The 12,302-nt window shown below is 36.9% G+C and overlaps 1 pseudogene; it reads left to right on the forward strand.

Annotated features, from left to right (window-relative positions):
- Positions 1–4,616: 4,616 nt before the first annotated feature.
- LOC127561594 (mitochondrial ubiquitin ligase activator of NFKB 1-like) overlaps positions 4,617–12,302 on the forward strand; it is a 41,595-nt pseudogene continuing 33,909 nt past the window's right edge.

Genomic DNA, 12,302 nt, shown 5'->3' on the forward strand with positions numbered 1-12,302 from the left:
GCTTGTGTAATATCTCCCATGCTGATGGATTTAGGTATACTTGTTTCAGCTAAGACCCTTCAGAAACCCTCTAACAAAATCTCGTTTGACTCCCCATTTCCCTTTGGTGTTTTTGCTTCCCTTCCTGAGATGTTAGGGAGGGCATGATCACCTCCTTTTTGGGGTTCTCACCTCTCTGAGAAGTCAGAGAAGGCATGATCACCTATGTTCAAAAAAAAAAAAAAAAAGAATTCAGGAGATGTAGAGAGCCAGAACTCTGAAGAAGTGTACTTAGAACAAGGTATTAACTCAGAAGAATTGATGATACAATGGTTATCTAGTTTAGCATGGTGATTAATAGTTCTCTAAGTTCAGTATGATTGATTTAATCTTATAACAAATAATCTTTCCCTAGTGATATAATGATTGGCTTATACTCAGTATGATGAAGGGATTTAATTGTGATAGAGTATGTAAGAACCAATAAGAAATGAAAGAGATTCCATCTCCCACCATCCTGGTGGTTCTCCTGCCGCCTGCATTTCTCCACTGAGACCAACGATCATCTGAAGGTCCCCCGAGAAACCTAGCTTGGCCCCAGGTGAAGGAGAAAGACTGTGGAGACAATAAAGATGTTGTACTTTATTCCTGAGTATTCTTGTGGTGATTATTCTGTTGAAACCAAGGCCTATTTGGAAGACCTCCAGAGAGCTAGCCCAGACATTACAATTTGGGTAGGTGTTTTATTTTTGACAGTTTCTTACAATGTAATGTCTGATCTCTTTCTTTGACCATGGTTTTCAAGTATTCCAATAATTTTTAAATTATCTCTTCTTAATATATTTTCTAGATCAGTTGTTTCAGCTAATACAAAATTTTACATTTTCTTCAGTTTTTTTTATTATTTTGATTTTTTAATTCTTTTTTGTCTCATGAAATCATTCTACTTGTCTAGTTATAATTTTTAAAAAATATTTTCTTTGGTTAAATTTTGCACTTTTTTTTTTCAATTGGCCAACTATAAATTTCAGAAAATAATTTTTATCAGTAAATTTTTGTCTCTTTTCATTTGCCCAATTTTTAAGATATTGTTTTCTTCCACATTTTATGCAGATTTCTGTTTCAAAGTTTTCTTTCATTGTACAAAATTTTATTTTATTAAGCTGTTAATTGTCTTTTTTATTTTTTCTTTGTTTTAATTTTAACATTTTTTCCCTCTATCATTCTTATTTCTGTTTGTGGTTTGACCTTCCATGAAAACATGCAATCCATGTTTGTTTGTTTTAAGGTCTTGTATCATTATGATGTTTGAATTGTGTTTTGAAGGAAATTTGGATTTCTAAGGTGCAGGAGTATGTAGGGAATTAATTCTGAGAATGTGCGTCAACATGTATAAAGGCAATTAAGATGGGAGAGATTCATAAGTGATAAGGAAGAAAAAAGACAATTTTGATAGCTTGTAGAGTAAATGAAGTGTAGTAATGAATAATAAGGATTTTTTGGTGACTGAGGGAATAAATTTAAGAAAGGAAGGCCAATTGGGATATAAAGGGACAATGAGAATCACGCTATGGTTATGACCATAGCTGTAAATAAATTAATATAAAAATGTTATAGAAGTACAAACAGCAGGGTTTGACAGGTGATTAGATTTGTGAATAGAGGAATAGTGAGAAATTAAGGATGATACTGAGTTTGGAAACCTGAGTGACTAGAAGGATGGTGGTACTCTTCACATAAATAAAGAATTTAACAACTGTGGTGGGATTCTTTTTCGAGAGAGAACTTATATAATAAATTCCATTTGCCATATGTTAAATTTGATATGTTAAAATGACATCTAGTTTAAAATAAGAATTTGGTAGTTCTCTTTTTAGGAACAATCACAATGTGCTAAAATTTGAATGGCTTGACAATAGCTTGATAAAGTATCTTGGAAATTAATAATTATACAATGTGGGATTGAATAGTTCTCCATTATATATACATATATGTAAATAGATAATCATATATGTATTGGGACAGATGGGATTTATATACACATTATGGAAAGGATACAATCTGAGGACCATCATGATAAAAATGGATGAAATGATAACAAGAGTTAAAGTATGGTCTCTGATATTTCTAACCTGGGTGACCATGTCACAGCTTGTCTAAGAAAAGGGTAACTGTGAATTATTGATAGTTGAAAACCCTGTTAGTGAAAGTTATATCATTATATGAGATTTCTTATATCACAAAATCTTCAATGCATTGATATCATCCATATATCCATATGTGTGCGTGTGTGTGTGTGTATATACATATATACCTATATAAATATCTAGATTGTCAGATGAATAAAATGCATCAATCTTGTCCATCTTGGCCACAGCCAAAGAGGCAATATATAAAATAATTTAGCAAAATATTTAGATCTCAAAGGTGGTTCCTGGTTAGTTTTTATTTTTCATTTATCTATTTTTAGAATGTGGTTTTTAAGAGTACTTCTGCGGATCAAGAAATTATATTCTAATTCCTGTCCATCTACTGATAGATTAAACAAAATAGAGTCATTGTTGTTTCCATTGCTTGTGAAAAAAGTTTTATAGGTAAAATAGAACATTTTATTTAAGGGTTAAAAGCCTCTAGGATCAAGGAACGCAGTTCAAGGCATGGTGGGAGGACCTGAGGAATGAGAGGTACTGATACACAGGTAAGTCCTCCATTTAGGTGGCACTTAGCCCCAAGAGGCAGTGTATGACCCCAGGTACCACATTTCCTCCTTAGTGCTCTCAAAGCCTAGCATGCCTCCCTCCCTTTTCTCAGGCCAATCACATTATGCCAGTTTTTAGAGGACCTTCCCCTTTCCCCAGATGCTCAGGGGGGGTATAAATATGTGCTATCTAAGAATAAAGTTCTTTTTCGTTTCTCCCCTATCTCCTGGTGGTCTGTCTCTATGTTATCTGGGCTGTTGCCCAAAGATGGGTCAGTGTGGCCTAGCTGTGCCATCGATGGATGGGCATTAGGAGCAGCTCAAAGGGGAGTACAAAATTAGGGTAGTGTTAAGAGGCACTACAAGTGGCACCCAAACAGGGACAATTTTGGCTAGGACCTCATCTTGTAGCAGGCCTATAGGTGGGAAGAGAAACAGAACTCTGCTCTAAAATGAGTAGAAAGTTAGGAAATGGGACAAACTGTTGTGAGGGTCCCAGACCAGGAGGTACCAGGGAAAGAAGCTTATAGAATAGTAAATCAAGCAAGATTGAAAATGGATTTTAAAAAGTGGGAGATAGTAGATAGTTAGATGTCTTCCTATGATAAGTAAACTCTGGGAGCCATCTTGGAATGGCATTGAGTGATTGGGGGCACTTTAAGAGGTGCAAGCTGCAATCCATTAACAGTAGATAATGGAGTGCAAATGGAGAGTCATAAAACAAATGAAAATCATAAAACAAATGAGGGTCATAAACTGGCACTCACCAGGACCAGCTATGCCCATAAAATGGAGCCAGTGGAAGTTAATTGTAGGAAAGAATCAGGAAATAAACAGGAAGATGAAGGAGGTGGATGTGAAGTGAAAGAAAGAAGAGGTAGTGAGGAAGAAGCAGGAAGTGGATATGATGGAATAGGAGGGGGCAGGGATAAGATGAGTAATGAGAAAGTAAACAGAGAGACATATAACCTTAAGGAAATGGACAGTGATAAGATGAGGGAGAAGAAAGCGAACAGAGGGAAGGTCACCTTTGTATCCGAGGCATAGCCTTCTCCCCCATCCTCTGCCCTCCCTGAGGAGATATGCCTCTCGTTCACTCCCTCTGCAACCCTTTGTGAAGGCTTTGGAGATTCCCAGACAATTTTAGGACAAATAATACAGAAAGCTGGAAAGTATAAAAGAAATGAGGATCACATGCAATATAATACAGCAGTATACGCAGATGTGTCCCAATGTGCCCCAATGTGCCCAACGAAAATTTAGCAAAATTCAAGCTGGAAAGTAGAGGCTCTCAATGACTAGAATTAAACAGGGCCCAGATGAACCATTTTCCTGATTTTGTGGCCTGCCTACAGGCGGCTGTTGAGAGGTCAGTGGGCTGAAGAAAAGCCTCCAGCCTCCTCATACAGAAATTGGCACAGGAGAATGCTAATACTAACTGCCAGAAGGCCATGCTTACTTTAGATGGGGAGGCTGGCCTGGAAGAGATGATAAAGTGATGTGAGAATGTCCGCTCCAATGCCTTTATGGATGTCCTCACGGCTGCTATATATAAAGGGGTTGCAGCAGAAGACCTGCCCTGGCAGTTTTCAGACAGACAGGGGATATTCCGATCCCTGATGGTCGCAGGTCTCAAGTACAATCTATGGGGCAGGGACATATTGAAGGCTTGTGGGGTCTCAGTTTATATACCACCATCACAGAATTTTTAATTGGGATCATTGGGTGTTTGGGCACCACCTTTCATATCACTCCCATATCATTAACATGGAAACCTAACACCCTGGTTTGGGTGCCCCAATGGCCTTTCTCAGCTTCTAAAGGCTAAACCTTACATGAAATTATACAACAATAGTTGAAGGCCGGACATATAGAACCAATATTCAGCCTATGGAATAGCCCTGCATTTATTATAAAGAAAAAATCTGGAAAATTCAGAATGCTTGTGGGCCTTAGGGCTGTTAATGCTGCTATTGAACCTATGGGAGCCCTACAGCCTGGCATGCCATCTCCTAATCTGGTACCCTCCCAGCTGGCCAGTTACAGTAATAGACATATAAGATTGTTTCTTCTCCATCCCTCTGTCCCCAGGGGGTAAGAAAAGATTTGTTTTTACATTCTTTCTATAAACAATGCAGGACCAGATCTGCACTAACAATGGAAAGTTCTCCCCCAAGGGATGTGTTGCAGCCCCACTTTGTATCAGGTGTATGTAGCACAAGTGCTAGAATCAATTAGGAAGGCATGGCTTCCTGCCATAATACTGCACTATATGGATGATATACTGTTATCAATGAGCAGTGGGAAAGAGCTTTCTGCCCTGCTTAAAGAGACCATGCACATTCTCACTCAACATGGACTAGTGATAGCCCCAGAAAAGATACCACATAACTATCCCATCATTTACCTGGGACTCTGCATGGGGATTTCTACAGTTACTAATCAGATATCTAACTTACAATTAGACAAGGTGAATACTCTGAATCGAGTTCAGAAACCGGGACAAATTCAATGCTTAAGGACTCATGTCCCTATTCCTATTTCTTTGATGCAGCCTTTATATGACATCTTCAAAGGATACCCAGAGCCTATTAACATCATATCAGATAGCTTATATGCTGTCCAAGTACTCAGAGGCATTGAGGATTCTGTCTTACAACCTCAGAACTCTTTGATTGATAACCTAACCTTCTTACTGACTTGCAGCTGATTTTACAGACTAAGAGATATCCCATTTACATCCTGCATAGATACTCTCACCAATGCTGTGCAGGAGGCATATTTGCAGATAATGAGGTGGTGGACCGTGCTTTACAATGTTCTCTTGTCACGGTCGCCACATCCCTTGAACGTGCCCATGGATTTCTTCACTTACCCACTAATTTTCTCCATCGCCTTTATGGCCTCACTTGGGAACAAGCCCAACATATAGGGAAGCAGTGTGTTCAGTTTCTCCCTCCTCCACCTAGTAAAGGAGTTAATCCCCGGGGTTTATTCCCCCAAATTTGTGGCACATGTGGGCCGTGTGATCATCCACATCTGTATTGACACCTTTTCTAGATTCCTTTGGGACAGAGTGGCCTCCCATTGAGAGCATTCCTTTGGTCATTAAACATTTATATAGTTGCTTCTCTTCTCACGGAGTTCCTGTAACCATAAAGACCAAAATGGCCCAGCTTATACCTCTAAGCAGATGGCCATCTTCTTGGCCAAGTTCGCCATTAAACATGTTACAGGGATTCCCTATAATCCACAGGGTCAGGCCCTAGTGGAAGGGGCCCATCATAGTCTGAAGGCCACCCTTCTTAGACAGAAAGGGGGAGGAAGTAGACAGAACCTTTGATGGCCCACACAGTCAGATGTGTATAAGACTTTATATATTTACAATTTTTTTTGTGCCTGGATAGGGATACCAGCCTCTCTTCAGGAATGATACATTTGGCACAATCTTATATACAGGACAGAAAACTAAGCTCCATGAAAACTGCACTTTAAGAGCTGGAGAACATTCAAAAGATCCTTTGAAAAGACGAGGAAGGACATTGGCAAGGTCTATCCTTAGTACTTTGGAGAGGGCCAGGATATTTATTTCTTGCAGATCCTGATGGGGAAGGTTGCTGGATTCCAGAAAGAAGGACAAGAAAAGTTTCCCCTATTAAAATAGGGTCTGAAAAAGAAGAGAAGGAGATGACCCAAGAAATACCCGAATAGCACCATAGCAGGGAGATGACTACCCTCGCTGGACTGGCTTAGTGATTGGATATAACATACTTCCCTTCCCATACTCTTCTATTGTATCCCATGGGCTCTATGTAGCCATTTTTGTATTGTTGCTTCTTTTTGCTTTTGCCTGCTTTGCTAGGATGCTTATGGAAGAGCTTTTCATTTGTCAACATGAGAACATGTTGGTATTATTAATAAAAGAGGGGGAGATGTAAGGGTTAAAAGGCTCTAGGAGCAAGGAATACAGTTCAAGGCATGTAGGAGGACCTGAGAGATGAAAGGTACCAAAGAGCAGGTGAGTCCTACCTGGAGGTGGAGCATAGCCCCAAGAGGCGGTGTCTGACTCCAGGTACTATGTCTCCCTCCTTAGTGCTCTCAAAGCCTAGCACGCCTCCCTCCCTCTTCTCAGGCCAATCATATTATGCCAGGCTTTTAGAGGATCTCCTCCTTCCCCCAAATCCTCAGGGGGTATAAATATGTGCTATCTAAGAATAAAGTTCTCTTTCACTTAGCCCCTACCTCCTGTTATCCAGGTAAGTGCCTGAAGACAGGTAAGTGTGGTCTAGCTGTGCCACTGATGGAGGGGCGTTAAGAGTAGCTCAAAGAGGAGCTACAAAATTAGGGTAGCATTAAGAGATGCTACAATATTACACCCTTAATCCCAACTAATGCAACTAATATGTTTTTGTCTTGAAACCTTAAAAATTTTAGCACCATTTCTAGTCATATGAAAAGGTGTTCTAAATCACTATTGATCAGAGAAATGCAAATTAAGAAAACTTTGAAATATCATTACACATCTCTCAGATTGGCTAAGGTGACAGGAAAATAGAAAAGGTAATGATGAATGTTAGAGGGGATGTAGAAAACTGGGATACCAATAGATTGTTGGTGGAGTTGTGAACTGATTCAACCATTCTAAAGAGCTATTTGGAACTATGCCCAAAGGGCTATCAAACTGTACTTACCCTTTGATCCAGCAGTGTTTCTATTGGGTTTATATCCCAAAGGGATCATAAAAGAGAGAAAGGGACCCACATATTTGTGTCAGTCCTTTTTTGTAGTGGCAAGAAACTGGAAACTAGTGGATGTCCATCAGTTGTGGAATGATTGAATAAGTTATAGTATATGAATGTTATGAAATATTATTGTCCCATAACAAATAATCAGCAGAATGATTTCAGAGAGGCCTGGAGAGACTTACACGAACTGATGTAAGTGAAATGAGCAGAATCAGAAGATCATTACACACAGCAACAAGAAGATTAAATGATGATCAATTCTGATGGACATGGCTCTTTTCTACAGTGCGATGTAGATTGATCCCATTTCTAATGATCTTGTGACAAGAGAGCCATTTACCACCAGAGAGAGGACTGTGGGAACTATTTTCACTCTTTTTGTTGTTTTGCTTGCATTTTATTTTCTTTCTAATTTTTTTCTTTTTTGATTTGATTTTTCTGGTACAGCAAGAGAATTATGTAAATTTGTATGCCTATATTGGATTTAACATATATTTTTAACATAGGTTTAACATATATTGGACTACTTGCCATCTAGAGTACGGTATTGGGAGAAGAGGGGAAAAATTGGAACACAAGATTTTAAAAGGGTTAATGTTGAAAAATTGTCCATGCATGTGTTTTGAAAATTAAAAAGCTTTAATAGAAAAACTTTTAAAACAAAGAAAATTTAAAAAATATATTTTTAGTTATTAATGTTATAAAATAATACTGATAAAAATCCATTCATTACCAGTTACTCATCAAAGTAATTGCCAGAGGGGGGAAGATTTAAAGTATTTTTCCCTCATTGTACCATTTCTTAGCCTCTCTAGTGCTATCAGATTAAATAGACTGAATCTTCTCATGACATATGCATCACTAAAACAGCTTGTATTTAAGATAAACTCACAATTACCCATCTCTCCCTTTCTTTTTCCATTATTATTCTCACATTTAAAAATGATTTGACAATACACCTGGCAGTACTTTATATTTGAATATATGATTCTCCATTTCCTTTCTGTAATTTGTAATCAGTTTGACTCCCATGGAGGGTTTCTGGAAAGCATCAAGTATAGTTCCTCATTAAATTCAAATTTTTTCTTATTTCTTTCTTTGGTAAAAGGAGAGGTGAAATCAGGAACCATACTTACTGATTCAGAATATTAGTATGTGTGTGCACATGCATATGAATATGGTTAAAACTCCCTATCTTATGTGGTGATATAGCCTAAACAGATTATAGTAATTTATAGGATAATATATTTATCTACCTATCTATCATCTATCTGTCTATCTACATATATATAAATGAATGTAGCTGAAACATGTATTTTTTAAAACTCCTAGAATTGTAAGATTTAAGATTAAAGAGACTTTGGGGCTAAGTCATGTAGCCTAACATATAATAAAAGGAATTCTCATGTAAGTTTGACAAGCCTCCACAGATACTTCTAATAAGGCAGAACTTTTTACTTTCTAAAGTAGCCCATTATACTTTGGTGTAGTTCTAGCTGTTAAAGTTTTTCCACCCTACCCCCATACCAATATTTTTTAAACATATTCATTGCTTCTAATTCTATCTTCTGGGACTGGATAAAGTAGCCCAAACTCTTTTCCAGGTGACATCCTTTCAAATACTCAATGACAGATATCAGATACTTCTTCCTTTACCACATCTTTTCATTTCCCTCCTAAATATTCTCTGTTTTTTAAAATATTTTTTCATAAAACCTATATTCAAGAATGTTCATTTTAGTTGTTATAACAACAACAATTATATTGTTGATAATAATTTCAGTGTGTCTGACTCTTTGTGGCTCCATTTGCTTTTGTTTTTGTTTTTGTTTTTTTTGGCAAAGGTATTGGAGTAATTTCCCATTTCCTTCTTCAGTTAATTTTATAGATGAAGAACTGAGGGAAACAGGGTTAACAGAATTGCCCAGGTTCACACATCTGTCTGAAACTAGATTTGAACTCAGGAAGATGAGTCTTTTTGACTTCAAATCCAAAATTCTATCTAATGCCCCACCTAGTTTCCTCTTTTCTTTACTATCCTGATCTATACATACTCAAGATTATTTATTAACTTTATACATTTTTATTTAAAAAATTGATGTGGCAAACTGAGCACAATACTCTAAAATGCATTATGTATACTAGGGCAACCTATATTTTATCTATTTTGAGTTCCTGGTTTTCCTCTAATATTCTACTTGGATACTTTCAACAACCAAGCAAGTAAGCATTTTTTAAGCTGGTTTGTGCTATGGTAGATTGGGAATAAAGAGAAAAAAGTGAAACAATTCCAAATCTAAAGGAATTCAGAACAAGGAACAGGACAAATAACATGTACATACCTGTGTATATAATAAACTCCTATAAGGTAGATCCACCAAGCCTTGGAGGTGTTCTTACCCACTGGGTGAATCAGGAAAGGCATAACACAGAAGGACACTTTTGAGATAAATCTGTGTAGCACATATAAGGTATTTAATAAGCACTTGTTTACTTTATTTGGTTTATTTTAGGTCCACAATTAAGGTTAAGGGATCTATATGCAGACATTCAGATAAAAAAGGAAGAGAAAATGTAATTTATATTCATAAAAACTATTAATGAACAATATTTCATACCTTTTTTCCTCTTTGTTACCTTATTTTCAAAAACTAGGGAAGGAGGAAAATAAGGATTCAAGAATTATAGCAGACTTTATGTCTACTTTGAAAAGCCCTACTTTTCAAAGCATGCTGTGGATTGAAGGCTAAAAATACTGGATATGAGCCTCTGGTGGAAAAAAATAGAAGAAAAAGGAAGGATATGCAGAAAAAAGTTTTCTGAAAATAATATCAATAACAGCTAACATTTATGTAGCATTTTACAAATATTGTCTCATTTTATGCTCACAATAACCTGGGCGATAGGCGCTATTAGCATATGGATTTTACAAATGAGGAAACTAAGGCAAACAAAGTTTAAATTATTTTCTCAGGGCCAGAAAGATGGGAATTATCTGAGGCTGGACTTTTGTTTGGATTTCCTGACTCCAATTCTAGAGCTATTTTCCACTTGCTCATTTCTATTGACAGAATAAAGCAGTTTCATTTAAAATTCCCCAGGACAGACAAAGGAACTGCAAAAGCTACTGAAATCTTTTTTTTTTTTTTTTATTGGGTAGAGGCCATAGAGTTATGAAGTCATAAATTGAAAGCTTGAATGACAATATCAAACAGGTGCTAGCAATGACTGGCAGTGGCAGAAAAGACAATGGTAAACAGATAAAACAGTGAGCAGATGGAACTCAGACCCCTTAACTGCCATTGAATCAATGAGTGCAGCATAAGGAAGATTCTGGGACTTTCCTCAATGTTTCTCTATTGGTTCCCCATGAGTTTCTGGGGATTCACACTTAAATATTCTGCTCATTTGGAACTATGCTCAAAAAGTTATCAAAGTGTGCATACCTTTTGATCCAGCAGTGTTTCTACTGGGCTTATATCCCAAAGAAATACTAAAGAAGGGAAAGGGACCTCTATGTGCCAAAATGTTTGTGGCAGCCCTGTTTGTAGTGGCTAGAAGCTGGAAAATGAATGGATGCCCATTAATTGGAGAATGGTTGGGTAAATTGTGGTATATGAATGTTATGGAATATTATTGTTCTGTAAGGAATGCCCAGCAGGATGAATACAAAGAGGACCGGTGAGACTTATATGAACTGATGCTAAGTGAAATGAACAGAACCAGGAGATCATTATATACCTCAATAACGATACTGTATGAGGATGTATTCTGATGGAAGTGGATTTCTTTGACAAAGAGAGCTAATTCAGTTTCAATTGATCAAGGATGCACAGAAGCAGCTACACCCAAAGAAAGAACACTGGGAAATGAATATAAACTGTTTGCGTCTTTGTTTTTCTTCCCGGGTTATTTATACCGTTTGAATCCAATTCTCCCTTTGCAACAAGAGAACTGTTTAGTTCTGCACCTAGGATATACTATAACCTATTTAAAATGTAAAGGACTGCTTACCATCTCAGGGAGGGGATGGAGGGAGAGAGGGGAAAAATCAGAACAGAAGTGAGTGCAAGAGGTAATGCTGTAAAAATTACCCTGGCATGAATTCTGTCAATAAAAAGTTATTTAATGAATAATTTAAAAAATAATAAAATAAAATATTCTGCTCATCCTAACAGTCGTTTTTCTGTAGAGTGAAATAAAAGCTTTACAATATGCCAATAAAACAGAAAAATTTTTTTTCCTTTAGAGTCACTTCTTGGGATTGAAGACTAATATTTGTGAAGCCAGATTTTGGAGAACTCATGGCTTACAGGTTACATATGTTTATATAGCAACTGGAAATCTTGGTTTGCTTAGAAAAGTGAATAGGAAAGTTTATTTTTTTAATTAATGCTTTTAATTTTCAAAATATATGTATTGATAATTTATCCATATTTCCACAAATATCATGCAGCATAAGAAATATCAGATCAAAAAGGAAAAAAAAATGAGAAAGAAAACAAAATGCAAGCAAACAACAACAAAAATGGTGAAAATATTGTATTGTGGTCTACACGCAGTTTCCACAGTCCTGTCTGGGTGCAAATGGCTTTCTTCATCATGAGACTGGCCTAAATCACCTTGCTCTTGAAAAGAGCCACATCCATCAGAATTGATCATCATATAATTTTGTTGTTACTGTGTACAATGATCACCCAGGTCTGCTCATTTCACTTAGCATCAGTTCATGTAAGTCTGTTCAGGATTCTTTGAAATCACCCTGCTGGTTGTTTCTTATAGAAAAATAATATTCTATAACATTCATATACTATAACTTACTCAGCCATTCTCCAATTGATGGGCATCCACTCAGTTTCCAGCTTCTTGACACTACAAAA

This window comes from Antechinus flavipes, chromosome 4 (assembly GCF_016432865.1).
Source record: "Antechinus flavipes isolate AdamAnt ecotype Samford, QLD, Australia chromosome 4, AdamAnt_v2, whole genome shotgun sequence".
NCBI lineage: Eukaryota > Metazoa > Chordata > Mammalia > Dasyuromorphia > Dasyuridae > Antechinus > Antechinus flavipes.